The sequence below is a fragment of the Schistocerca nitens genome, chromosome 5 (assembly GCF_023898315.1).
Source record: "Schistocerca nitens isolate TAMUIC-IGC-003100 chromosome 5, iqSchNite1.1, whole genome shotgun sequence".
Taxonomy (NCBI): domain Eukaryota; kingdom Metazoa; phylum Arthropoda; class Insecta; order Orthoptera; family Acrididae; genus Schistocerca; species Schistocerca nitens.
The window spans coordinates 460,206,484-460,234,363 of record NC_064618.1 but is presented as its reverse complement, the minus strand read 5'-3'; positions in this window follow the sequence as shown (position 1 = coordinate 460,234,363).

The following is a 27,880-nucleotide window of genomic DNA, read 5'->3' as shown; positions in this document are numbered from 1 at the left end:
GCGATTTAATTAATTAATTTGGTATCAGTAGTGTGCTTTTATTGGTGAGGGGTAGGGTAGGAGGAGGGGGAGAGGTAGGGGGGAGGGTACTCAGAAGGGTGGATTATCCCCAGGGGTCATAAATCAAGTGGGGTAACAGTAGGTTATAGGAAAAGGAAGGGGGAGGGTATACATAAAAAACAATTAGCACAACAATAGCTTATGCTCATAAATCAATCAGCTGTCACAATTTAATTAATTTGCATATCAATTTGATATCAAAAGTATCCCAGAACCTGCTTTGCCCTACAACTGCCGACAGCACATTTGAAACTGCCGCTCCTGCCCCTCTACAAGCGTTTGTCATTCCTCATTGCTTTCTTTTGACATTCAAAGCCCTTGCCTCCCTTTCCCCCATGGCCTACTAAGTGTGTACCCTTGGCATCTGTTAAAATATTTGTTGTTCATTCGAATCTCAGTCACTTCTTTTGCCATGGAATCCCCTATGTTGACGCTTGAGCCAAGGTTCTCATGTTTTCAAACTGCATTTTGTGAGCTTTTCCAGGCAGTTCTTGTCACGCTCGCTCTGTCGGCCATAGCTGAGCATTGTCTGGAAAGCGGCTCATGTGTCAACATAGTGGGATTCCATTACAAAAGAGGCGGCTGCGATTAACGTGAAAAGCAACAATTTTAACAGAGGCCAGGGCTACGCGCTTAGCAGGGCGTGGGATCAGGCTTTGGATGTCTGAACGAAGCACAGACGGATGCTTGACGCTTGCAAGGAGGTGGGAGTGGCAGTTTCAAAAGTGGTGCCAGTTCCTTGCACCACCTGACATCAGCTGGTCCTGCGACAGGCTGGAGCTGCTATGAGTTGCTGTGATTGGTTCCAGAGGCCACTATTGTGGCTATATAAGCGGAGAACCATGCCAGCCCCAACACCCTCCCTTTCCTGTACCTCCCTTCTGTATCTTTGCGCTCCCTCCTGCCTCATCTTCCCTATTCATCTCCTGCCTCGCCTGTCTCCTGAGTCTTGGTGCTCAACATGCCCCCCTTTCCATCTTCCTCCCACCACCCCAGCCCCTCCCCACTGCACCTTTCCCCTCTTTCCCCCTCCTCTCAGGCCACCCATCTTTCAGCAGGTCCCTACCAGTGGTTTTTATTCATCGTGTGTGCTCCGTCGTCTACAGTGGTTTTTTAAGTGTCTCTCACACTGTGTGTTTTTATATTGTGGCCGACTGTGTGACTGCAGTGTATTTTAAGTGTCCCACAAATTGCAAGCTGTGTTCTTTTAACTTAATGTCGACTTTTGTAACTGTCCCCCAGTGAATGTCCCCACGTTAATGTATACTTTAACTTCCATTTTCTCCATTTCTGTGGTTTTATATCCCCCTTTTTTCGCCCTTTTTATGTATGAGTTCCCCTTTTTTATATTTTCTGTAAAGCCACTCAGCTGAAGAGTGGTGGACTGAGCTGCTGCTAGCCTTCCCCTGCCCATATGGGGCAGGGGCATGAAATTACAATGAAGGGAAAAAAAACAGCCCCAGCAGTCAGTGGTTCTACTCCTGACGACGATGGCGGGGAGAACCATCGAAATGTCGAGAATTTTATTCGAATTGACTGCCTTGAAAACCAAGATTTTATTCAGACATGCCGTCGCAAATGACTCTGAGGACAAATGGAAGAGCTGTTCCATTACTCCACATTTTCTGTTGATTGTTTTGTTAAATGGGTGTTACATGCTGTTTCGCTATTGTGCAGGTATTTTCACAGAAAACAAAGGTAACTGGACTGACAAATCGAATAAGTTAGAATTGTGTTATTATTCTATAACGAGACACCGGATATCATGCGTCCCTTATACCGAAATGCTCGGAAAATGTACCTGAACAGCTTCAGATTCCGTAGATGGAATTCTTAGACGATCTCCTCGTCCTATGGACATTTCCCTAGCCCACGAACACGTTGCCTTTCAGATCCCACGTACCCTGTCTCCTTGGCTCTGAATGTTCCAGTGGCTTGGAGGCCGTGGGCTGACTCAAAGGATAATGAATGTCAGGCGTTTCCGGTCTAAAATGTGGATAAACTTTTTTCTGCTCGCTGAAGTTACTGAGTCTGATTCGTGGGCCTCTTAAAGCATAACTTTTTAATAAAATGTATGGAGTTGTTTGGGGTGCCCCTTATAACTTTTCTCTTTGGTATCTGTCGCACACACTTCGATGAGCGCTGCTACAACATGTTCCTAGGCTGCTTCTTGAGCTTCCATGTACATGGATGACCATCAGTATATTCCACCGGACCTTTGGTTATTTTATTATGCTGTAATTTTCCTAGAAATGGGTCTCATAAAGTCTGCAAAAGCAGGTTCTCAGATGTATCTTTCTCGGTGCCTTAAGGAATCCATTTCGGAAGTGTTTACTTGGATATGAGAAAAGAAAGTAACAGAAGCTAAACATGTGCGTGGTTGTGATATAAGCTTTCAGTTAATCCACCTTCAAGGATACTTTATGGTTCGCAGATATTAGACCGAGTCGACTGTTGAGGCTATTTACGACGTAGTGCTGCAGTAGAAATTTTCTAACGTGATATAACCGCTGGATATTTGAATATATTATGCCATATAAATTGAAAAGTGATGGCAGAAGTAATGAAATACGCTTAAGATGAACACTAATTGCGGGAAGAGCGGGTGGTGATTTTTCTACATCGTTCACCCTATCTAAGACTAGTGCACTTACCGTTTTTGCATTATTCATATATGCATTGAGCCCTTTCAGGATATACTTAACAAGCCAGTTTACAAGTAGTTATCAGAAGCCAGTTAACAGTACTGCGGCGTTCCATACAGTCAAAAACATTTCTGATCAGACACTTGATCCGTAAGATTCGATCAGCGACATCATTGTAAAGTGGATTACGTATTTAACGACGACACTCAAGGTCCTGTTCCGCTTCCAACCGCTGTGTGGAATCTAAAATTTCAGCATCTGATAGTCGACGGCTACTGAGATTTGAAAACGCCCTCATTGTTTCAAAGATCTGTTGAAAATAGGATGTAGAAGTAAATACAAGTCATTGGCAGATTGTTGTCCTCACAGGCAGATGCAACATGTGGAATTGGAGGATTCAAGAATTTTCTACTCTTTATTGACGCAAATATAACAGAAATCACTTTATTGGATTTGCAAAGCAATTTCCACCAAAAGTAATGTAAAGTCTTTGCAGCCAGAAAATTTAGTGAAAAAGGAAGTACTATCGGATGAACTGAAGTCAGTCTCTCAACATTTCCAGGAAATTAAATTGGCTTCCCCTTCCCTGGTGCAGCGTAATCGACTTCCACCCACTGTTTTGATTGAGATTTTGATTTGACTATAAACCAGTCCACACACTTCTCAACTACAGTAAATAATCGAAACACAAAATCAACCATACTATTTTAAAAATGTTATAAATATTGCTTTCAAATTCGTTGTACACTACTGGCCATTAAAATTGCTACACCACGAAGGTGACGTGCTACAGACGCGAAATTTAACCGACAGGAAGAAGATGCTGTGATATACAAATGATTAGCTTTTCAGAGCATTCACACAAGTTTGGCGCCGGTGGCGACACCTACAATGTGCTGACATGAGGAAAGTTTCCAACCGATTTCTCATACGCAAACAGCAGTTGATCGGGGTTGCCTGGTGAAACGTTGTTCTGATGTCTCGTGTAAGGAGGAGAAATGCGAACAATCACGTTTCCGACTTTGATAAAGGTCGGATTGTAGCCTATCGCGATTGCGGTTTATCATATCGCGACATTGCTGCTCGCGTTCGTCGAGATCCAATGACTGTTAGCAGAATATGGAATCGGTGGGTTCAGAAGGGTAATGCGGAACGCCGTGCTGGATCCCAACGGCCTCGTATCACTAGTAGTCGAAATGACAGGCATCTTATCCGCATGGCTGTAACGGATCGTGCAGTCACGTCTGGATCCCTGAGTCAACAGATGGGGACGTTTGCAAGACAAGAACCATCTGCACGAACAGTTCGACGACGTTTGCAGCAGCATGGACTATCAGCTCGGAGACCATGGCTGCGGTTACCCTTGACTTTGCATCACAGACAGGAGCGCCTGCGATGGTGTACTCGACGACGGACCTGGGTGCACGAATGGCAAAACGTCATTTTTTCGGATGAATCTAGGTTCTGTTTACAGCATCATGATGGTCGCATCCGTGTTTGGTGACAACGCGGTGAACGCACATTGGAAGGGTGTATTCGTCATCGCCACATTGGCGCATCACCCGGCGTGATGGTATGGAGAGCCATCGGTTACAAGTCTCGGTCACCTCTTGTTCGCAATGACGGCTCTTTGAACAGTGAACGTTACATTTCAGATGTGTTACGACCCGTGGCTCTACCCTTCATTCGGTCCCTGCGAAACCCTACATTTCAGCAGGATAATGCACGACCGCATGTTGCAGGTCCTGTACGGGCTTTTCTGGATACAGAAAACGTTCGACTGCTGCCCTGGCTAGCACATTCTCAAGATCTCTCACCAACTGGCTCGTCACAATATGCCAGTCACTACTCTTGATGAACTGTGGTATCGTGTTGAAGCTGCATGGGCAGCTGTACCTGTACACGCCATCCAAGTTCTGTTTGACTCAATGCCCAGGCGTATCAAGGCCGTTATTACGGACAGAGGTGGTTGTTCTGGGTACTGATTTCACAAGATCTATGCATCCAAATTGCCTGAAAATGTAATTACATGTCAGTTCTAGTATAATATATTTGTCCAATGAATACCCGTTTATCATCTGCATTTCTTCTTGGTGTAGCAATTTTAATGGCCAGTTGTGTATATCAGCCTCTCGTCGTCAGTGAGTAAATGTAAGAGCACTTTCGAAAAAAGCTTTCTCGTAGTTTTTATTTATAAAAAATTAGCTATGAGTCGTGGTACTGATGTGCCATGACATATGTTTTGCACATGAAACCTGTACAGATGGAATTTAGCTGAGGCCTCGCACTCGAAAGCTGTTGGATTGTGCACAAGTCCGTAGCTTTTTTTCACAAATTTTATAAATACAAATGATACATATAGCAGAGACTTCAGTCATGAATAATACACTCTCCTTCGTTCAACAGTCTGTCCCAGGGCAGAAAAATCACGTGGTTTTGAGACGAAGAACTCGTCGAACCATATACGGTCGGCATTTTCACGCGGAAAGGAACTTCCATGAAGACTGTTGGATAAAGAGCGGACAAGATGAAAATCTGAAGGCTAAAGATCGGGTGAATATAGTGGGTGTGAAATGACTTCCCAGCCCAACTCCTGTATAGTGCCTTTTGTCAGTCTAGCAGAATGTGTGCAGACGTTATCGTGGAGTAGCATCACTTAACACTGTCTTCCTGGTCGTTGTTCTTGGACTGCATCTGCACGTTGTCTCAGCTGTTGACAATAAATGTCAGCAGTGATGGTTACATCTCGGGGAAGGAGTCCGTAGTACACCAGACAGTCGCTGTTCCACCAGATGCACAACATTATCTTTTGTGGATACACTCCGGCCTTTGTACGGAGAGTTGCTCCTTTTTAGGCTCAACCATTCATTTCTTTTCTTCACGTTAGCATAAAGATGCCATTTCTCGTCACCACGAACGATACTGGACAGTAATGGTCGATGTTATTACCAGCCAATTGGTGACGAGGAAGCAGAGGTGCGAGTATGGGCACCCTTTGATTTTTGTGATTTTGGCTTAGAGCACGCAGCACCCAAACACCCGTTTCTGGAACCTTCTTCATTGCATGCAAATGTCACACGATGGTGGAATAGTAACTGTTAATCACATCTGTCAGTGCTCGAGTACACTGACATGGATCATTGTGAATTAATGCGTTTAAACGATCTTGATCAAACTCAAATGGTCTCCCTGAACGTGGAAAGAATTAATGTCAAAAGCGAACCTCCTTAAAACGTGAAAACCATTTTCTTGCCATGCTCTGTCCAATGGCATTATCCCCATGAAAGGCGGAAGTGTTTACGGGTGCCTCTGCTGCTACCACCACTCTATTGCATTCAAATAGGAGAAAATGTCGAAAATGTTCCGGTTTCTCCACTAGGCACTTCATTTTATAGTGCCCACACCTCTACTCACTACCTTCAAATGACAAAATAATAATACCTAAACTCAAATGACCACAGTGAACTACGACTAACAAATGTCGATCGATAAATAAACCCATAGCAACCGGAATATCAACATGCAGAACAAAAACGCTGCGAACTTATGCACAAACCTATAATAAATTTTAATATTTATTAATTATAAAATAAAATCAATTGAATGTGAAATTCATAAATAAAGCATTCGAGGCACCGAAAAGCGTTTTTGCTTTAATAATTGCCACCCCAACTCACATATTGTCAAAAAATGACGGAATATTCGTAATTTCGCGTTAATGGTGTGTTGGAACGAAATGCGTTTGGCATCCCTAAACACGGCTGTGTTTAATGTCTAACTGCGGGAAGTTTCTTTGTTGTGTGTCTTTTAGTTATTGTTCTGTGCTGTATTGAGTAGAACGTTGTGTCGCACAATTTGAGAATTCTGAAAAGACAGAGTTAGACGAGCAACGCGCCTGCATTAAATTTTGCTTGAAACTGAAGAAAATCTTCACAGAGACACACCGAATGACGCAAGAAGCCAACGGTGATGGATGCTTAAGCCGTGCTCGGTATTACGAATGGCTCACACGGTTTAAAAATGGCCGGTCGGAAGTTAAAGATAACACTCGTTCAGGGCACCCTTTAATATCTACCGACTACTCTCATGTCAGGAATGTCAACGGAAGTCTGCTTGCGACTTGAAGACCGACTGCCCGAGAGATTGAAAAAGAATGTAATATTTCAGTTGGATCATATCATGCTATCCCGACACAGCATTCTGGACTGCATCGTGTTGCCACCAAGTTCGTCCCACCGCTCATGACTCAAGACCAGAAAGACCTTCGCCTCGCAATCTGCGAAGAGCTTTTGGATCGCGCAAATAAGGAAGAGATGTTCCTTAAGAGAATCATATCTGGTGATGAGACGAGGGTCTACAGTTATGATGTTGAGACCAAGGTTCAATCTTCACAATGGATCGGGAAAGGTTCTCCAAGACCAAAAAGCGACTCGTCAGGTAAGGTCAAATGCCAAAGCCATGTTGATTGTTTTCTTCGACTTTGAAGGGTTAGTTCGTGATGATTCGTGGTACAGGCTCAAACAGTTAATCGATGGTACTGTCGGGACGTCTTGCGTCGCCTGCGAGAAAATGTGAGAAGGAAACGGCCTGAAATGTGGCGAGACAGTTCATGGCTCTAGCATCATCATAACGCACCCGCACATTCATCCCTGTTGGTGCGTGACTGTTGGACAAAAAGCAAAATCACTGTGTTGCCTCATCCTACGTACTCTCCAGACCTGGCCCCTGCGAACTTCTTTTATTTCCGGAGATGAAAACCCCATTGGAAGGACGAAGATTTGCAACGATAGACGAGATAAAAGAAAATTCGCAGAAGGCGCTTCGCGCGATCGAACAAGAGGTGTACCAAAATTGCTCCCAGAAGTGGAAACGGCGTTGGGAGCTGCGTATAAATTGTGGAGGAGAGTATTTCGAACGAGACCACGCACAGTAAAAAAAAAAGTAGAAAAAATTTTGGGACAAAATTCCGGAATCTTCTTGAACAGACCTCGTATTTCGCGATAATATAAAACGAGCTGCCCTTCACTGAATTTTTTCGATGTACTCTGTCAATCTTACCTATCTAGTACGGATTCCAAACCACACAGCTATACCTCAGAGGAGGACGGACAAGCATAGTGCGGGCAGTTTCTTTGAGGCATCGTTTGCATCTTGTAAGTCAATGGTAGTCAGCCCGGTCGCTACCACATACCAGTAGGCATTCCAGATTTCACGGAGAGCTGCAGGCGGTAGAGATTTTAAAAAAGTTCTCATTAGGTTTCATAAAAAATTGACAGAAAATATTTGGTAAGTAATTATTATTACATGCTTCAATTTCCGTATCTCTGCTTTACAACTTTTATAAAGTAAAGATAATTACTTACTTTATTAATCACTCTTACTGCATAACCGGTGCGCTTTTAGAAAATTTTACTGCTCATAGAGACAAAAGAGTGGATGGAAGGTAAAAAAGGTTGACTATCCTTGTTCAAAGTGTTCTGCCAATAAAATGGAATCTATTTTGCTTGCCCCAGAACATTATCTACGTGATAGTTACAGTTTAAGCTATTCGTAATAGTAATCGACAAGTATTTGGCTGAATTGTCATTTCAAACTAAAACTTTAGATTTGTGTGATTTATCGTGTAACCTAAATTTAGTGGATTCCTTTTAGTACCCGTGTCGATGACTTCACACTTTCCGTTATTTAGTCAACTGCCAGTTTTCTCACCATATAGATTCCTAGTTTAAATCATTTTGCGATTACTTTCTATCTTCTGATGATTTTACTATACGGTCACCATCATCTGCAAACAATCTAAGAGGGCTATCACATCGTCTCCTTAATCGTTTATATACACTGAAGCGCCAAAGAAACTGGTATAGGAACGTGTATACAAATACAAAGATATGTAAACACGCAGAATAAGGCGTTGCGGTCGGCAACGCCTACATAAGACAAGTTCTGGTGCTGTTGTTAGATCCGTTGCTGCTGCTACAATGGCAGGTTATCAAGTTTTAAGTGTGTTTGAACGAGGTGTTATAGTCGGCGCACGAGCCACGGGACACAGCATCTCCGAGACAGCGATGAAGTGTCAATTTCCCCTTATGACCATTTCACGAGTGTACCGTGAATATCAGGCATCCGGTAAAACAACAAATCTCTGACATCGCTGCGGCTGGAAAAAGATCCTGAAAAAACGGGACCAACTACGACTGAAGAGATCCGTTCAACGTGACAGAAGAGCAACCCTTCCGCAAATTGCTGCAGATTTCAATGCTGGGCCATCAACAAGTGTCGGCGTGCGCACCATTCAACGAAACATCATCGATATGGGCTTTCGGAGCCTAAGACCCACCCTTAATGACTGTACGACACAAAGCTTTACACCTCCGGAGCTCGTGAACACCGGCACTGGACTGTTGATGACTGGAAACATGTTACATGGTCGGACGAGTCTCGTTCCAAATCGTATCCAGCGAATGGACAAGTACGGGTATGGAGACCACCTCATGAATCCATGGACTCTGCATGTCAGTAGTGGACTGTGCAACCTGGTGGAGACTCTGTAATGGTTTGGGACGTGCGCAGTTGGAGTGATATGGGGCCCCTGATACGTCTAGATACGACTCTGACAGGTGACACGTGCGTAAGCATCCTTTCTGATCACCTGCATCCATTCATGTCCATTGTGTATCCCGACAGACTTGGGCAATTTCAGCAGCACAATGCGATTTCCCATACGTCTACTATTGCTACAGAGTGAGTCCAGGAACACTCTTCTAAGTTTAAACACTTTCGCCGGCCACCAAACTCCCCAGACATGAACATTATTGAGCATATCTGGAATGCCTTGCAACGTGCTGTTCAGAAGAGATCTCCAGCCCCTCGTACTCTTAAGGATTTATGGACAGCCCTGCAAGATTCGTGATGTCAGTTGCCTCCAACACTACTTCAGACATTACTCGAGTCCATGCCACGGCGTGTTGCGGCACTGCTGCGCGCTCGCAAGTGACATTCATGGTGTTAGGTGCAGCAGTTTCTTTGGCTCTTCAGTGTAGATTAGGAATAGCATAGGGCCTATAACAGTTCCTTGGGAACGCCAGATATCGTTTATGCTTTACGCGATAACTTTATACCAATCAATACGAAGTGTGTGCTTTCTGACTGGAAATCACGATTCCAGTGGCACAACTGAGGATCCGTAAGCAACCAATTAGATTAGAAGTCGGTTGTGACGAACGGTGTCAAAAGGTCTCTGGAAATCTGGAACAATGGAATCTATTTGAGATCCCCTGTCGATAGCACTCCTTGCTATTTGTGCTGAATGTGTGTCAACAGATACTTTTTTTCGGGGCAATTCATAATATTTGCACACACTATATGTTATAAAAACCTATTACAAATCGACGTCAGTGATGTGGATATATAGTTCGGTGGATTGCTCCTATTACCTTTCTTGAGTATTGGTCTGACCTGTGCAACTTCCAGTCCTTAGTTACAGATCTTTCGTCGAGCGAGCGGTTGTATGTGGTTGATAAGTATGCGGCTACTGTATCAGCATACACTGAAAGGAACCTAACTGGTGTACAGTCTAGAACGGAAGTGATTTGTGGTGTATCGCTACTCCGAGGATATCTACTTGCCGGCCGGAGTGGCCGTGCGGTTCTAGGCGCTGCAGTCTGGAACCGAACGACTACTACGGTCGCAGGTTCGAATCCTGACTCGGGCATGGATGTGTGTGATGTCGTTAGTTAGGTTTAATTAGTTCTAAGTTCTAGGCGACTGATGACCTCAGAAGTTAAGTCGCATAGTGCTCAGAGCCATTTGAACCATTTTTTTTTTTTTTTTACATCTACTTCTAACCTACTCATGTTGGCAGCTGTTTATGATTCGAATTCCAGAATAGTCCTCTCAGGTGAAGGTATTTATAAAAGTCGTATTGCGTTGTTCCTCTATTGTGTCACTGTCGTCGGTAACATTATCGCCGCGCGGGGTAGCTGCGTGGTCTAAGGCGCTTTGTCAGGGTTCGTGCGGCTCCCTCCGTCGGAGGTTTGAGTCCTCCCGCGGCCATGGGTGTGTGTGTGTTGTCCTTAGCGTAAGTTAGTTTAAGTTAGATTAAGTAGTGCATAAGCCTAGGGACCAATGAACTCAGCAGTTTGCTCCCATAGTCCTTACCACAAAAAATTTCCACCTTCAGATATAGTGGTAAGATGACCCAGTTGATAGCCCGTCAAAAACTGAACACAGATCAAGCATGAAAACAGGAAGAAGGTGTGCTGAATTGTGAAAAAAAAAAAAAAAAAACAGAAACAGTGAACCGTCCAAGCTTAACAAGTGCAATATTCAGGAAATTAGAACAGCCACGGTGTCGTGGTTAAGTGATCACCGAGTTCGATTGTAAAGCGTACAAGCCGTGCAAAACTCCCTCGCGCCATCTATTTTTATTTATGTATGTTTTTCACAACTTTATGAACTGTCCGCCCGGTCATTGAAACGTTTGTTCTCTTTCTATATCCTTGGTAGTTGTCATACTATACATTGGTCTTGTGGTAAGCATACGTTACCATCGCAAGTAAACGTGATGAATAGTGAGAGCAGGCGAGATACCACACAGACGTGTCACAGAAATGAAAACAGCAAATCAAGTGTGTGGACTATGTTACAACAAAGGAATTCAAGAGTCAAAACTTCCAAATTGGAATGCAACTTCAGGAAAGTTAAAAACATATGTTTTGAAAGAGCACATAGAAACTGTGAGATTGTGAAACTTTTGCGCTTATTTGTTGCAGCTTATGTGACAAACTATGATGTTTACATCATTTCCTTGGGAGTGATCACATTCACATTCATACGAACACCTCAATCCGGCAAGGAGCCATTCCCACTCACCAGGCGTACAAGTTAGGTACGTTGACAAGAAATTCCTGTCATATGACACACGTACTGCCACTAATGCTCTGTACGACACACCGGACGTGTTTTCCAGTATAGGATTCGGTTGAATTGTCACCTTGTCGTCATACGTTTGCATTCAAAAGCCACTTCCTTTCGGCTGCTAATAGAGTAGTTGTGTGGAATCAATTGTCAATATAGGTCCCTTCCTTACACCTCGCTGTTGCAGACGGACGTTACACCACGACACAGACGCATATTTGAATACAGTGAACAAGGAAAAAAAATTGACACGAGGGAGATATGAACACGACGCGCCCGCTTGGCAGTCCAACACCGCGACCAGTTAACCATGACGCCGTTCGTTATTTTAATTGCTCTATAATGCACTTCTTACCCTTCGACCGTTCACAGTTTATATTTTGCTTTTTTTTCCAGTTCAGTACACCTTCTTCCTCTTCTCATGCTTCATCTGTGTACAGTTTTTGACGAGCTTTCTACTGGGCCCCCTTACCACAAAACGTGAGGGCGATGCGATAGCGAGTTTCCCTTGTAAGCAGAAACCGAAACTCCACCACACAATGGCACAAGTCAAGGAATCTGCAGCCTGCACGGTCACAGAACAATCAGAGCCTCTGATTCAGACCCTCCACTCGGCTCTGTACCAAAGATCCTCAGTCAGACCTGTCAATAATGCTATAGATGGTGTGTTCTGCCTTAATATAGCAGACGTCCGTAACCAGTTACAATCTCTTGTGATTCAAAGCAACACATGACATTGATACCAATATGAGCCACCACCTGTAGATGACGGCACCCTGTGCTCTTCATAGTATCTGGAAGGATCCATTCCCCACAGAGTGCACAATGGACTTCTTCTTCTTGGCAGCCAAATCCCTAAGGGTTCCTCTATGTGCCTAACACTGAAGCGCCCAACTATCAGTAACCCAACCCTTTGTGAATTCCTGTAACTTTCAGGCAGAGAAGCTTCCTATGAAATAGGATAAGCGACTGCATCTGGCTAAGGATCTTTGCCAGCCACAACCAGCACCTGAACCCCGTCAGACGAGCTGGGGAGGTCTTTCGATCGCTATCCTGGAAACTCTTTCACTGCCGGCCACACCTTGGAACGACCTCCAACTCGACCATGGATGAGACAGCTTCAGTACAGGCAGGTGCAGGGACAAACAAGGCAGTGGACCAATCGTGGGACACTTGGAATGTGGTGGACGTCTCTTGTATCGCCATGATGCCATTCCTGGCACCTAATTACTGAGCCTATTGGCAACAGCCCCAACCTGTGTCACTGAAGCCAGCACTGCCTGGAGCTGTGAGTGAAGGGTCGCCAACTCACCTCAAATACAAACACAGCAATCACAGTCCCTACCCATAGTGAGATCATATGAACTATACACTAGACAGTTATTAACCGTGAGACTGTGCATAGTAAACACTTCAGCATTGAAAAATTTAACCTAAAAAGTACACAGGAAAGTGGCCTTTCAGCAAGCTATTATTTACACACAGCAAGTTTTATGTCACTCGTTGCGCTAATTACTATACAGCATCAGTTTGCGGTATAACTAAGACCTGTTATGAATGCGTTAAAGGCACTACAAAGGAGTTTTTTGGGGAGGTCGTGAACTTGATAGCAGACATTCTGAATTTCAGTAGTCATCAGAAAAATATTGTTCGATGGCATTTATAATTTCATACATGTAGCCAAGTTCCCATATTCGTTTAATACAGATAAGGTCAAAGCAACAAGTTTTTGCAGGAAGCAGCTGCGAAATACAAGAGTAGCAGATAGGTAGTGGATGGTTAGAAGTTTGCGCTAGTCTTTCTCGACTAACGGGTTAAATTCTGCACTCGCCCGCTCTGAGTGAACAGCGCATATTTGGTGACATAAATCTACGCCGAGGAAACCGTATAATGAAACTCCAATAACAAGCAAATAAGTCCCGCCCCCCTTTAACGACGCATTACACCTGATGACTGGTGCTAAGCTATATGTTATTGGATTTCCGCTTTTCGTAATTTTTACGTATAATTTGAATGTGATTAGTCTTCTGAAGCTTGCTCCAATTGGCCACCATACAGAGTTGAAATCAAGAGACTGGAAACCCTATAGCGATGCTCACACCCTGGAACGTTCTTTTATAGAATTATTATTTGTCTCTGTTAATGGATATACAATGCGTAATGTTTGTCTAACAGAAAGTTGCTGTGTAATGTGTTGTTGAGCAAATGGTGTGATTAATCAGTTTTTACTGTAAGCCAAAGAAAAATTAAACAATTAAATCTGGAAAACTAATATGTAATGCACTTAATGAAATCAGTCCCTCTGAAATTTACTCAGTCTCGTGAGCATCGAGTTCTATGGCCATGTGCAATAAAATTATAAAATCCCTTATGTAAATAAACAATGAAATATATTTTCCTTACCTCTTGAGTCGCAGCGAATGTAATCTTGGTATTTTGTTCTCTCCACAGTAGGCTTACAATTTATTCAATCTTGGCTAAGCGAAGTGCAATGCCGGCCGTAAAATAGCTTCATACAAAGAATGCCACACGACATGGTAGAGGATGAGGCACTGATAACAGGATATGCTAAGACCGCATTCTTCATTTCGAAAATTGTGATCAAAATAAAGTTTCTCCTTCACAAAATCTAATATGAAACATTTTACATTAACTTCAAAATCAGTGAACTTCTCAATAGTTCTACATTTCTCACTTACTGACGTAGTTAACAATACTTGGATTGTTGTATGACAAAAGGTCTGACATCGTTTGACAAAATAGATTCCAAAATTTAACTTGTCTGCATCCGGGTTACAAAACATACAAAATATTACAAATCGGGCATTACAAATCAACCTAGACATTAAATCTGATGGCAAGTACTTGGTTCCTACAGTTAAGGGCCAGTACTGTAAAATTAGCAAAAGCCACGTTGCGTTGCTGCATACCTAAAACTAAATATACAAAATTTCATTACCTTACAAAGCTGTATTATGCTGCGTCCATAGGCCAACAGCTGAATTCTCACAGCTAACCGGTAGCTTAAAGTCTTACATCCTACCTTTAACAGAGTGCAACAGCAACTGCTACTGCGCTCTGCACGCCCCTACTTACAGTCGATTTTGCCACCCAGGCAACATCTTTGGTTCAGTGGTGTCAAAGATACACTCTCTTCTACATGTGATAACCATTATGTCATTTTTCATGAAATAGATAGCAAAATCGGGCTCCACGTGCAAGTGGACTCCTCACAAACCCTACAGCGAAAAAGAAGAAGGAAAACTTCAGCTGGAAAGGTTGAAGCACGTTATAGAGTCCAGTGCTCTGTACCTGTAACGCAACGAACTGAGTGGATAGCTCTGGCGCCAACGAAGGGCGCTGGCGCCAGCGGGCCGAATCTCCTGCCGCTTGCAGCTTAAACCTTCACATTGGCGCCACGCCACATTGTGGCGTCTATTTTTCACCACAGCTGAAACTATCCTCTGGCGCACTAACTTCATGTGGAAACCAACGTATTGGTGTACATTATGCTACGATGTAAGTCAACTGATCGCTTGCTCTGTGAAGGAGATTTGTTGATACGATGTTCAAGAGGAGTCTTGTTGTATCCGTTGCTTTAAAATGGATGGACCTGATATGTGACGTCATATAACATTTTGTTCCGGACACTTCATCGACTTCCGAAAGGCATTCGGTACCGTTACATAGTGTAGCCTAAGGAACAAAATACGAACATACGGACCGGTGAAGTGGTGACACCGGTTCCCGTCAGATCCCCGAAGTGAGGCGCAATCAGGCTTGACTAGCACTTGGCTACCACTTGGCTGGCTGACAGTCCGGGTCTCCCGAGCGCTGTTGGCAAGCGGGTTCATCGACAAGTAGCGGCTCCGATCTCGCTAACTAACAACGGCCTTGAGAACAGCGTGCTGACCACATACCCCTCCACACCCGCATATATTGACGTCTATGAAGGCTCAAATGGCTCTGAGCACTATGCGACTTAACTTCTGAGGTCATCAGACGTCTATGAGCTGAGGATTATACGGTCGTCGGTCGGTACCGTTGGGTCTTCAAGGCCTCTTCAGACAGAGTTCTAGTTTTTTAGTTTTTATGTGACTGAATTGAACAGTCCGTCACAAACAGAACACAGTATGTCATTCTTAACACAGAAAGATCTTCTGACGTTGAAGTACGCCGGGACGTGTTATGGCGCTATTAACTTTCAAAATATGAATAAATGAGCTTAAGTTCGCAGATGATGCCGCTGTATACAGAGACCTCGTAACTCTAGAAAACTGTGGCGAAATGCAGGCAGAGCTGGAGAGGCTCGACTCTTGGTGCAGGAATCGGAAGTTAAAACTTAACATACACTGAAGCGCCAAAGAAACTGCTATAGGCATGCGGATTCAAGTACAGACATATGTAAACAGGCAGAATACGGTGCTGTGGTCGGCAGCGCCTACATGAAACAAAAAGCGTCTTGTGCAGATGGAAGACAATCGTTTAGCGTGACGGAAGTGCAACCCTTACACAAACTGCTGCGTATTTCGATGCTGGGCCATCAACAAGTGTCAGTGTGCGAACCATTCAACGAAACATAATCGATATGGGCTTTCGGCGCCGTAGGCCGACTCGTCTATCCTAGACGACTGAACGACACAAAGCTTTGAGCCTCGCCCGGACCCGTCAACAGCGGCATGGGACTGTCGATGACTGGAAACATGTTGCCTGGTCTTTTCAAATTGTATCGAGTGAAGGGACGTGTACGGGTGTGGGGCGTGTGCAGTTAGAGTAATATGGACTCCTCATACGTATTGATACGACTCTGACAGGTGATACGTACATAAGAATCCTGTCTGATCACCTGCATCCATTCATGTTCATTGTGCATTCCGACGGAATTCAGCAGTTCCACCAGGACAATGCGACACTCCACACGTCCAGAATTGCTAGAGAGTGGCTCCAGGAACACTCTTCTGACAAGCAACATGGCGGCGAGTAACGTGCGTTAGCTTGGCTCGCAAGTTTACGTGAAATCTGGAGATGTTTTAAGCAGTTAGGCTAGTCTACATATACTAAAGCCGTATATCTACTGCCGAGTGTCGTATTTTACATGACATACTGAGCACCAATTACACGAAATCGGACTTAAAATGGAAAATCGCCGAACAACGCACAGTGCAGCCAACGGCCAGGCCGGAGACAGCGCAGGCGTGGAGTCTACACCGGGAGCTGCGGCCGCCCCGCCCGGCATCGCTGACGTCGCCGCACTCGTGAAGGCTGAGGTGAGTGCCGCGCTGCAGACTAAGGAGACGCTCGGGCTCGTTGTTCAAACCATCACTGATGCTGTCACTGCAGCAGTGACGGACAAAATACAGAAAACTCTGGAGGCGAATGCGAGCGACATCCGTGCACTGGACACGTCGTTAAAAGCAAGTGAGGAGAAAGTACGACTGCTCGAACAGAAATTGATCGAGAAGACGGACGAGCTCGAACAATATCAGAGACGCAATAATCTCAGACTGTTCGGCATTACAGAGAGCAGCAGAGAGAACAGAGATGAACTTGTGATAAACCTTGTCCAAGAAAAGCTAGGTGTGCAGGTGACTCTGAGTGACATTGACAGAAGTCGTAGATTGGGTCGTAAGTCGCCAGGTTCTACAAAACCAAGACCTATAATAGTGAAATTTATGTCGTATAGGAAAAGACCTGAAATCTTCAGAGCAAAGAAGAATCTCGCGAAGTCGGGTCTGACAGTATGCGAGCATCTGACCTCTGAAAGACTAAAAATTTTGAAGAGCGCGATTTCAAAATTTCGGCTACAGAACGTATGGACAAATGACGGCAGGATAATGGTTAAGACCGAAAACGGAAAGAAAACAATTTGCAGTGTTAATGAACTCTAAAGCCTGTGCTTTAGAAGCTAAATCATGTCTAATCTTGCTGCCACTAACCTGTATGTTTATATTCTTTACACTGTCAACTATATCTTAACTAATGTATTATCAAATTGTTCGTTTCTCTACATAACTATTTTTTTATCTCTAATTATTTTTCTCGTGTAATTTTTGTTATTATTTGTATTATCAACTTTTCGTTTCTCCACATAACTATTTTCATCTTTAATTGTTTTTCTCATGTAATTTTGTTAATTATTGCATAAGGTAGTCTCACTTCCATGCTTAATTAGCAACCCACCATCATACTTTAGTTGTAATCCTCATAAGTGAAATTAATATCACACTCTGTCGTAACGTGCAGATTACTCCCGTTGTGTTTAGCGAAATTCCTTCCCCTGCCGGCCCACGGCTACTTCCAGAACCGTTGCAGACCTCGCTGACCTTGTCCGCAGATCCCGTTGCCTCCCCGGGGACCTACCCCCTCCCCCTACCGGCCACTTTCACTGCACAGAACTGGGAGGACACTCCCTCACCACCCTCCTTCACACGCCTTCCCCATTCCTCATGCCAGACCCTCTTGTCACCGCCAACCACGAGCCGCAAACATCGGTCGACAGCCTCCTCGGGCAATCAACACCCGAACGCACCAAGCTGCATATTGCACATGCAAATGTCCAATCTCTGCCAGCTCACTTCGACGAGTTCAAATATATATTTCAAACTGCTGATATACACGTAATACTTTTGTCAGAGACTTGGCTCAAACCAAGTATTCCTACAACTTCCGTAAACCTACAGTATCTTTCTCAGGCACGACGGATGCAACAGACGAGGGGGCGGAGTAGGGGCCTACATACGCTCTGATTTGTCACCTACAGTACTACACACATCCGACAACAATGTAGATAAACAAGTGGAATATATGTTCATAGAGATCAAATCACTTAACAGAAGGTGCTTAATATGTGTCCTTTACAAACCTCCTAAAGTAGGCGGGTTCGCCTGCTTCGAAACTGCCCTCTCTAGTCTCGAATCGTCATATGAACATGTAATTATAGCAGGTGACACTAACATTAATTTTCTGTGCAATAGTCCTTCCACTGGGAAATGTAAGAGGATGCTTTCTTCCTCAAATATGACGCTACTTCAGCTGGCACCCACTCATCACACGACTACCAGTCACACTTTCATAGATATATTCGCAACGAAATCTCCGAACAGAATAACCCGCACCTCTCAAATATCTGCGCCTGGCATGTCTGCCCTTGATATCATTTCCATGACGTATTCACTAGAATGTCTACATACCGAGACCTCAAACGCATAAATTTGCCTGAACTCGAAACTGAGGCACAAGAAATAGTTTGGGGGATGACCTCTACTCCTCTCATGGACATAGACGACAAACTCCAGGATTTCACTAACAAAATTACTCAACTATATGACAAATGTGCTCCAATAAAGACCAGAAAAGTAAAAAGGCAACCTGCACCTTGGTTGACTGATGAACTAAAACAGCTCATAAATCTCAGAGATGCTGCACATCGAGCATACAAGATACACCCTACACCTGAAAATCATGCTGTATACAAGCAGAAACGAAACAAAGTCAGTCAAGCGGTGAGAAACGCTAAGCTCAGACATGCCCGTACATTAGCTGACAATAGATGTAGACCAGCTATCCTGTGGAAAAATCTCCGTAGTCTCGGTTTAGGCAAAATAAAAGTTGCAGAAAATCCCATGGTCCCAGCTGAAGAACTTAACCGATTCTTCACATTACCTACAACCAAAATTGAACCGCAAAAAAAACAGAGAATCATTGATTACTTCATGGGGAAGAAAAATTCTATCTACAGCACGTCACTTGCAGTACTGTCAAGAAAGCCATAATGCGGATTAAATCAGCATCTACTGGACATGATGGTGTCACTATCCAGATGGTAAAACTTATTATTGACCAACTACTGCCCTCTATAACAGACATTTTCAACGATTCATTAATCACAAGTGTTTTCCCTGAGGCCTGGAAACTGGGACAAATTAAGCCACTGCCTAAAAAGGACATCGCCACAGCACCCTCTGACTACCGCCCCATCTGCCTTCTTCATGCACTATCAAAGGCCTTAGAATATATAGCTCATGACCAGCTCACCAATTACCTAACTACTAACAACCTACTAGACGAATAACAATCAGGTTTCCGTAAACATCGAAGCACAACATCCGCTCTGATAAAGGTGACAGATGACCTGAAACTTGCCATGGACAGACAAGAAGCGACTATCATTTGCTTCTTAGATTTCAGCACAGCATTTGATACTGTCGACTTCGACATCTTACTGGCCAAACTTAGCGGTCTAAATTTCTCACCAAGTGCAGTGCAATGGTTTCGCTCATACATAACGTCTCGTCAGCAACGCGTCCTGTCTGGGAATATAAAATCACAATGGCGGCAGGTAGTGTCAGGCGTTCCCCAAGGCTCAGTATTAGGTCCTATACTCTTCTCTCTGTATGTCAACGATGTGTCATCGGTTCTGACCTATTGCAAATACCATATGTATGCTGATGACCTTCAGTTGTATCTAAGTGCGAAACCAAGCAATCTCAAGAAAGCTATTGAAAATTTCAATACTGACCTCGATGCACTGTCAAAATGGGCACAGGACATAGGTCTAAAACTAAACCCATCTAAAACCCAAGCGGTACTTGTGGGTCACTCTAAGCTCATTAGCCCAAAACATCGGGAATTCGTACCACCTCTTATCCTAAATGGAACAAATATTAACTTCTCTCCCTCAGCAAAGAGTTTGGGAGTAATAATAGACGAAAATCTAAATTGGACAGAGCACGTAACTGCAGTGTGCAAAAAAGCATCAGCATCCCTTCATGTTCTACAAAAATCTGAAAAAGAAATTAGTACAAACGCTTATACTCCCAATCATTGACTACAGCGATATTATCCTACAAGGCCTCTCTCAGGAAAATTCGCGACGTCTAGAACTGGTCATGAATGCCTGCGTCCGATATATGTGTGACGTTCGACTTTTTGATCACATTTCACCAGCATATGTAAAATTGTCCTGGCTGCGTGCAGACAAACGCAGAGATTTCCATACACTCTGTCTCATCTACTGCCTTATAAATGTACACTGTCCCTCATATCTCTCCTCGTCCTTAACGCTTATGTCGGAACAACATGACAGAAACACACGTTCCCAATATAATAAAATCCTCTCCGTTCCACTGCATCGCTCAGTCACCTTCTCCAAGTCCTTTACAGTAGCGGGAACCCGACTCTGGAATAACCTCCCTCGTTATGTTAGAGAACTTAAAAACATCACCAGCTTCAAAAAACAGTTAATGACGTATCTACTTAAGCAACAGTAATACCTTCCTGTGTACATGAATGCATTTCACCTCATTACTTCCCTCTTTCCCCCTCCTTAAATCTCCCCTCCCTAAAACTCGCTATACTAGTAAATATCTACTTCACACACCAAGATATTAACGTACATCTGCACAAACCTTCATTACTATTGCCAATCTTTCTCATGTTTGTCATTATTATTTGATTTTTTTTACTGTTATTATTATTGCTTTTATCATAATCTGTATGTATAGCACCTGTTGTAAAAAAACTGCCAGCATTGACTTTATTAGGTCTTAGTCATGTTTATCATTATTATTCGATTTTTTTACTGTTATTATTATTGATTTTATCATAATCTGTATGTATAACACCTGTCGTAAAAGTACTGCCACATTTACTTTATTAGGTCTTAGTCACTACTCTTTATTCATATTGTCACTAGAGTAAGCTAATTTTTCTCATTTAAACTATGGTCATGATGTAACTCTGATGTCTGAAATGCTGCATGTGTGGAACACTGGTCCGATGTAAGAGAGGGCCTGATGGCCCTAATCTGATCAGGTTAAATAAATAAATAAATAAACACTTCCGCTGGCCACCAAACTCCCCAGACATAAACATTATTGAGCTGATCTGGGATGCCTTACAACGTGCTTTTCGAAAGAGATCCCCACCCACTGGTACTCTTACGGATTTATTGACAGCCCTACAGGATTCGTGCTGTCAATTCCCTCCAGCACCACTTCAAACATTAGTCGAGTCCATCCCACGTCGTGTTGCGGTACTTCTGAGTGCTCGCGGGTGCCCTACACGATATTAGGGAAGTGTACCAGTTTCAGTGTAGAAGTAGATGTAGCATACTGCGCATACGAAGGCGGAAAGGTGCATTATTGTATGATAACGATTGCAGAACAATCACTGAATATTTTTGAAAATGACTACGGAACAGTTTGAAGTGGGACGATCAGTTAAAACTAATCGCACTAAAGGCAGATATCAGACTGAGATTTATTAGAAGAACCCTCAGGAAGAGTAGTCCGCCCACGAAGGAGGTAGCTTACAAAACCATCACTCGACCAGTAACTGAATGATTGTCGTCAGTATGTGTCCCGCACCAGATAGCAGTGACAGATGAAACAGCGCGTTTCGTCACATGTTCGTACAGTAATCGCGAAAGCGTCACCGATGCGCTCAGCCATCAGCAGTGGCAGGCGCTTTAAGACAGGAGTTCTGCATTACGGTATGGTTTTCTGTTAAAATCCTTAGAACGTGTGTTCCTAGAAGAGTCACTCAGTATGGTACATTTATTCCTCGTACATGTATCACGCGAAGAGGACATGCAGGTGAAGTTAGAGAGATTATAACTCGCTCGGAGGATTTCTAAAAATTCGTTCTCTTAGAACAATCTCGAATATAACAAGAATAGATTAGGAGCATTTGAAATATGTTAAATAAGAATGCTGAAGATTAGGTGGGTAGATTGAACAACTATAGAGGAGATACTGAATCTAAATGAGAAGAGAAGAAATTTATAATAACACTTTACTGAAAGAAGTGCTCGGTTTATAGGACATATACTGAGGCATCAAGGAGTCGTCGAATAGAGAGAAGTAACAACAAAAACATTTTCACTGTAACCCAAATATGTCCGTTTGACGGGTTACACTATGTAAGTTCTCTTTCATTTTTTCATTTATGTTGTCTTATGTTTTACTGTCGACTAAACAACTAAGGGTGTTTTATATTTGTCTTTTAGCTATGGTACATTTGGCATGTACCTCGGATACTTGGAAATGGCTACACAGTCGAAAATATGCAGCTATGAAAAGAGGCAAAAGAACATTTTAACCCTAGTTATGCCAGGCAGTGCAGAAAATTATTGTCATTTAAGACACTTGTTTAAATTTTGTCCCTTATAATTTTTTGAAGCCTGCGACTGTAAAACAAAGAGTTCGTATATAAATAACTGTTCTGCTATTAGTCACGATTTTCTTTTATTCACATTTTACACAACGCGTTTCGGGAAATGATTCCCATTCTCAAGTGTGTATTTCTTTGTACATTACGTAAAAAATGGCATGGTAGAAAGAAATTCACACTTGAAAATGGGAATCATTTCTCGAAACGCTTCGTGTGAAACGTGAATAAAAGAAAACCGCGACTGGTAGCAGAAAAGTTATTTATAAACAAACACTTATTCGGCTCTGCACCCCATAGTAACGGAAAAAAGTAATGACTGGAGTCCTCCTGTACATTCTGCGTAGTAATCAAAGCTGTCTTCCATAAGGACGATCATAGTCACTGACATACTGTGCATCGAAGAAAAAACCTGTATCAGAGCGGAATTATAAATGTGTTCCGAAAAATGCTTTGCATTAATGTGCATAATAAGTGACAAATGTCTCTGAGCACTACGGGACTTAACAGCTGAGGTCATCAGTCGTAATAAGTGACAGAAATTGTGTTAGAACGTTCCATACATACCAAATAGTGCACTGAGCATCATTTTTATTGGTTTACTGATCATTCGAGATCATCTCTGGTTTCCAGTGCATTCCAATACTTCTTACGTTACCCGTATTTCTATTAGTCTAAATATACGCCCCAAGCATTGGAGCTGAGTTTCAATCCTCCTCATTTCTGCCGTAGAGCAAGATACATTTGTTAGATATTCGACTCATTCTCGGGCCCATCAGATTTAAAACCGTCCTGTAGGAAATCCTTAATGACGCTGCATCACTTCACATGAACATCACGAAGGTTGCCGAACTGCTTCATTTCTCTGCCCTTATGCAACCGAGCCGGCCGCGGTGGTCTCGCGGTTCTAGGCGCGCAGTCCGGAACCGTGCGACTGCTACGGCCGCAGGTTCGGATCCTGCCTCGGGCATGGATGTGTGTGCTGTCCTTAGGTTAGTTAGGTTTAAGTAGTTCTAAGTTCTAGGAAACTGATGACCTCAGAAGTTGAGTCCCATAGTGCTCAGAGCCTTATGCAACCGAGATGATGCTTTGTTTCTAATCACCTAGACGAAAGTGTGACGTAAAAGTCTAATTAGCCTTCCGGTTGCAATAAGAGAGAGAGAGAGAGAGAGAGAATGTTATCCTTGGGTTTATTACAGACTACAGTTTCATTCCAGGCTTTCCCACGGTAGTCAACTTATCATCTCATCACCACCTTTTTCAATGTCTCGCCCCGGCATTTGTTAGGCAGTTTATTGACGTTGTGTTGAATTTATTTTCTTAGCAGAGTAGTAATAGTGGAAAATGCATAGAAATGAAGTATAATATCGAATGGTTTAACTACCTTACGATGGTCTGGGGAGATTGGTCGCTTGCGGAAGTGTTTACACGCAGAAGAGTGTTTCTGGAGCCACTTTGAAGCAATTCTCGACGCCGGCCGGAGTGGCCGAGCGGTTATAGGCACTACAGTCTGGAACCGCGTGACCGCTGCGGCCGCAGGTTCGAATCCTGCCTCGGGCATGGATGTGTGTGATGTCCTTAGGTTAGTTAGGTTTAAGTAGTTCTAAGTTCTAGGGGACTGATGACCTTAGAAGTTAAGTCCCATAGTGCTCAGAGCCATTTGAACCAATTTTTTGAACCAATTCTCGACGTGTTGGGTGTCGCATTGTCCTGCTGGAATTGCCGAAGTCCGTCGGAATGCACGATGGACATGAATGAATGTAGGTCATCAGACAGGATCCTTACGTACGTGTCACCTCTCAGAGTCGTATCTAGACGTATCAGGGGTGTCACATCACTCCAACTGCACACAGGCCACACCTTTACGGAGCTTCCACCAGCTTGAACAGTCCCCTGCTGACATGTAGGGTCAATGGGTTCATGAGGTTGTCTCCATATCCGTACATGTCCATCCGCTCTATAAAATCTGAAACGGGACTCGTCCGACCACGCAACATGTTTCCGGTCATCAATAGTCCAATGTCGGTGTTGACTGGCTCAGGCGAGGAGTAAAGCTTTGTTGTGTCGTGCAGTCATCAAGGAAACATGAGTGGGCCTTCGACTCCGAAAGACCATATCGATGATGTTTCGTTGAATGGTTCACACACTGACACTTGTTGATGGTCCAGCTTTGAAATCTGCAGCAATTTGCGGAGTAGTTGCACTTCTGTCATGCTGTTCGATTGTCTTCAGTCATAGTTGGTCCTGTTCTTGTAGGATATTTTTCCGGCCGCAGCGATATCGGAGATTTGAACTTTTTGCCGGATTCCTGATATTCACGGTATACTCGTGAAATGATCGTACGGGAAAATTCCCACTTCGTCGCTACCTCGGAGATGCTGTGTCTCATCGGTCGTGCACCGACTATAACACCACGCTCAAACTCACTTAAATCTTGATACCGTGCCACTGCAGCAGCAGTAATCTATCTAACAACTGGGCCAGACACTTGTTGTCTAATATAGGTGTTGCCGACCGGAACGCCGTATTCTGCCTGAGTACATATCTCTGCACGTGAATACGCATGGCTATACCAGTATACCAATTATTAAAGATCTGAGGAGTGGAGCACCAAACGGTTTAGACTTTATGGGGCGACTGGACCTTACAGGGAGAATAAGGTAAAGCATTTACCGTGCCATACCAGCACCTTACGGCCACCAGAACCCTAATGGCCGTTTTTCCCGCCTTGACCACTTTGTTCGGCTGTCACCAACATGGAAATACTGAAGTTATCAACTACATTTTCTTACAATTTCTGGGATATTACTTCCCTGAAAACATCAACATCATTGTCAATTAATGCAGCACAAGGATGGAAACTAAAAATACTCATTGCAGTAGCCATCTCAAGTACGTGACATCCAGTAACTTTCAGTATAACTCCCTCTGAAGGTAAGAGACATGTTACGTCATATTGCTTATTTTCGTCCCTACATTTGGCACCAGCGATAATGGGCAGTCAATGACAGTTCCTGTTAGTCAAGTTCATTAGAGTGCAAATGATGTCACCGTAGTACGTCTGTTCTCCTTCGTAACTGCATTAAGTTTTTCTGTCAGTACCTTGACCACTTGACCTTAACCGACTCACCTTTAAATCGAATACTTTTGTTTCCTGAATTAATCCCAAGTATCATTATTCGCTGGTTGCCTCTTCCTCATATGTTTCATATTTTACGATAAATGTTTATTCGTATTCACACGACAAGAAAAAATGAAAAACAGTGCGGTTATTTTGCTTAGAAACCGTTAAGATTTCATTCAACTTTACAAATCCTTTCAGTTACTCCTACAAATTTCGTCAGTAAATGAAAACAGTACACATTGCTAGACAGTATAATGTCCATTCTGTCGTGCATAACCAAAATGGAAGCTACTTTACAAATTTACGAGGATGCGTCAGCATATGACATGTTAGCTTAGAAACGAGGGAACATTAAAGGTTAATAACTCGTCAACGAGCTGGTCATTAGAGATGGTTATGTCTAGAAAATTAGCGATCCTACATTTGGCATTCTCTTTGTCTTTGATAACCTTTCATTGCCACGGCTTTCGTGCTACTTGCTATAGGTATAAAGAGAAAAATTCTCAGCCTGAAAGTGAAATACTGCGTTTTTAGGTTCAAAAATGCACTTATCAAACTCACTTCCCATTTAGGATGAAGTACTTTGTATGTTTTACCCGACTCCCTGAAGTACGATTGTGGAATGACCATCTATAGCTGTGGTAACGTCTTCGTTGTTCATATTTTCCAACCGCTAACATTTTTAGTTTCAGAAACAGGGAGACGTTACTCTCTTGACTAAAGGGAACCCCTTTTTCATTTCAGAAAACACTGAATGTAATATTTCCGGCAAATGAATCCGACTTCGCGGTCTCTGATGAAGAGCCAAGAACTTCAGTCCAATTATTTTGTTGTTGCCCTACATCTTGCATAAGGAGATGGCATGCTGTCTTATCTACAGGAAGAAACTGGCCCAAAATCTCAGCTACATACATACATCAAAAATAGTTTTGCTTCACCTCGGTTCCGAGAGTTCCGGAACCTGTACAGAAAATTTGAATAGAGATCAACATAGACATCATTTCCGTCCTTGTTACTGCTCATGAAAACCACACATTGCATGTTGTACGACCATACAGCGAGACCTTGCTGCACCCGTTGGACAGTGTGTCTAAGTCGTTCAGTCTGGCGAAAGAGGCGACTAGTGCACCATCTCTGGACATTGACCTCCCGGAGACAGATTTGCGAGCATTCCCACGCCGCAAAATTCTGGACCTTTGGGACACTGAACGGCGCGCCCTGCCTTCACGCAACAAACTTCGGGCCATCAAGGGGGCTACCGGTGTGTGGCGCTCCTCCTTGCGGGTCTCTCGCAAGGAGTCTGTTGTCCTCTGCCGGCTGCGCATTGGGCACACGTGGATGACGCACGGCCACTTATTGCGACGAGAGGACCCATCTTTATGTCGCTGCGGCTCCGTTTTGACAGCGGTCCACATTTTATTGGACTGTCCACTTTTAGCTGTGCTCAGGCAGTCGTTCGCACTGCCTGACACGCTCCCTGCCCTTTTAACAGATGACTCGGCTATGGCTGACTTAGTTTTACGTTTTATTCGGGCAGGGGGTTTTTACCATTTAATATGAGTGTTTATGTTTTATTTTATTGTTTTGTGTTGATTCTGGCCTTCGCCTACGGTTTTCAACTGAGTTTTTAATGTGTTCTCGGTGGTTGGCTTTTCCTTTTTTTTGTTCCTGTGGTCGGCCAACCACCATGTGCTTTTATTTCGTTTTGTCTGATCTCTGTCGGAGTCTTTCTTGTCCCGTGTCGTCTGACGTCTTCCCTGTTCGTTTTTATTCTCTTTGGGCGGTTTTAATTTTTTTTGGAAAAAGGGACCGATGACCGTCGCAATCTGGTCCCTTTAATCCCCCAAACCAACCAACCAGCCAAGCGTTCAGTCTGACCGAGTAGCCTCCAAACAAGTCTTCGACGATTGTCTGGTTGTAGTCATATGCGACACTCATCGGTGAAGAGAACGGGATCCAATCCTGA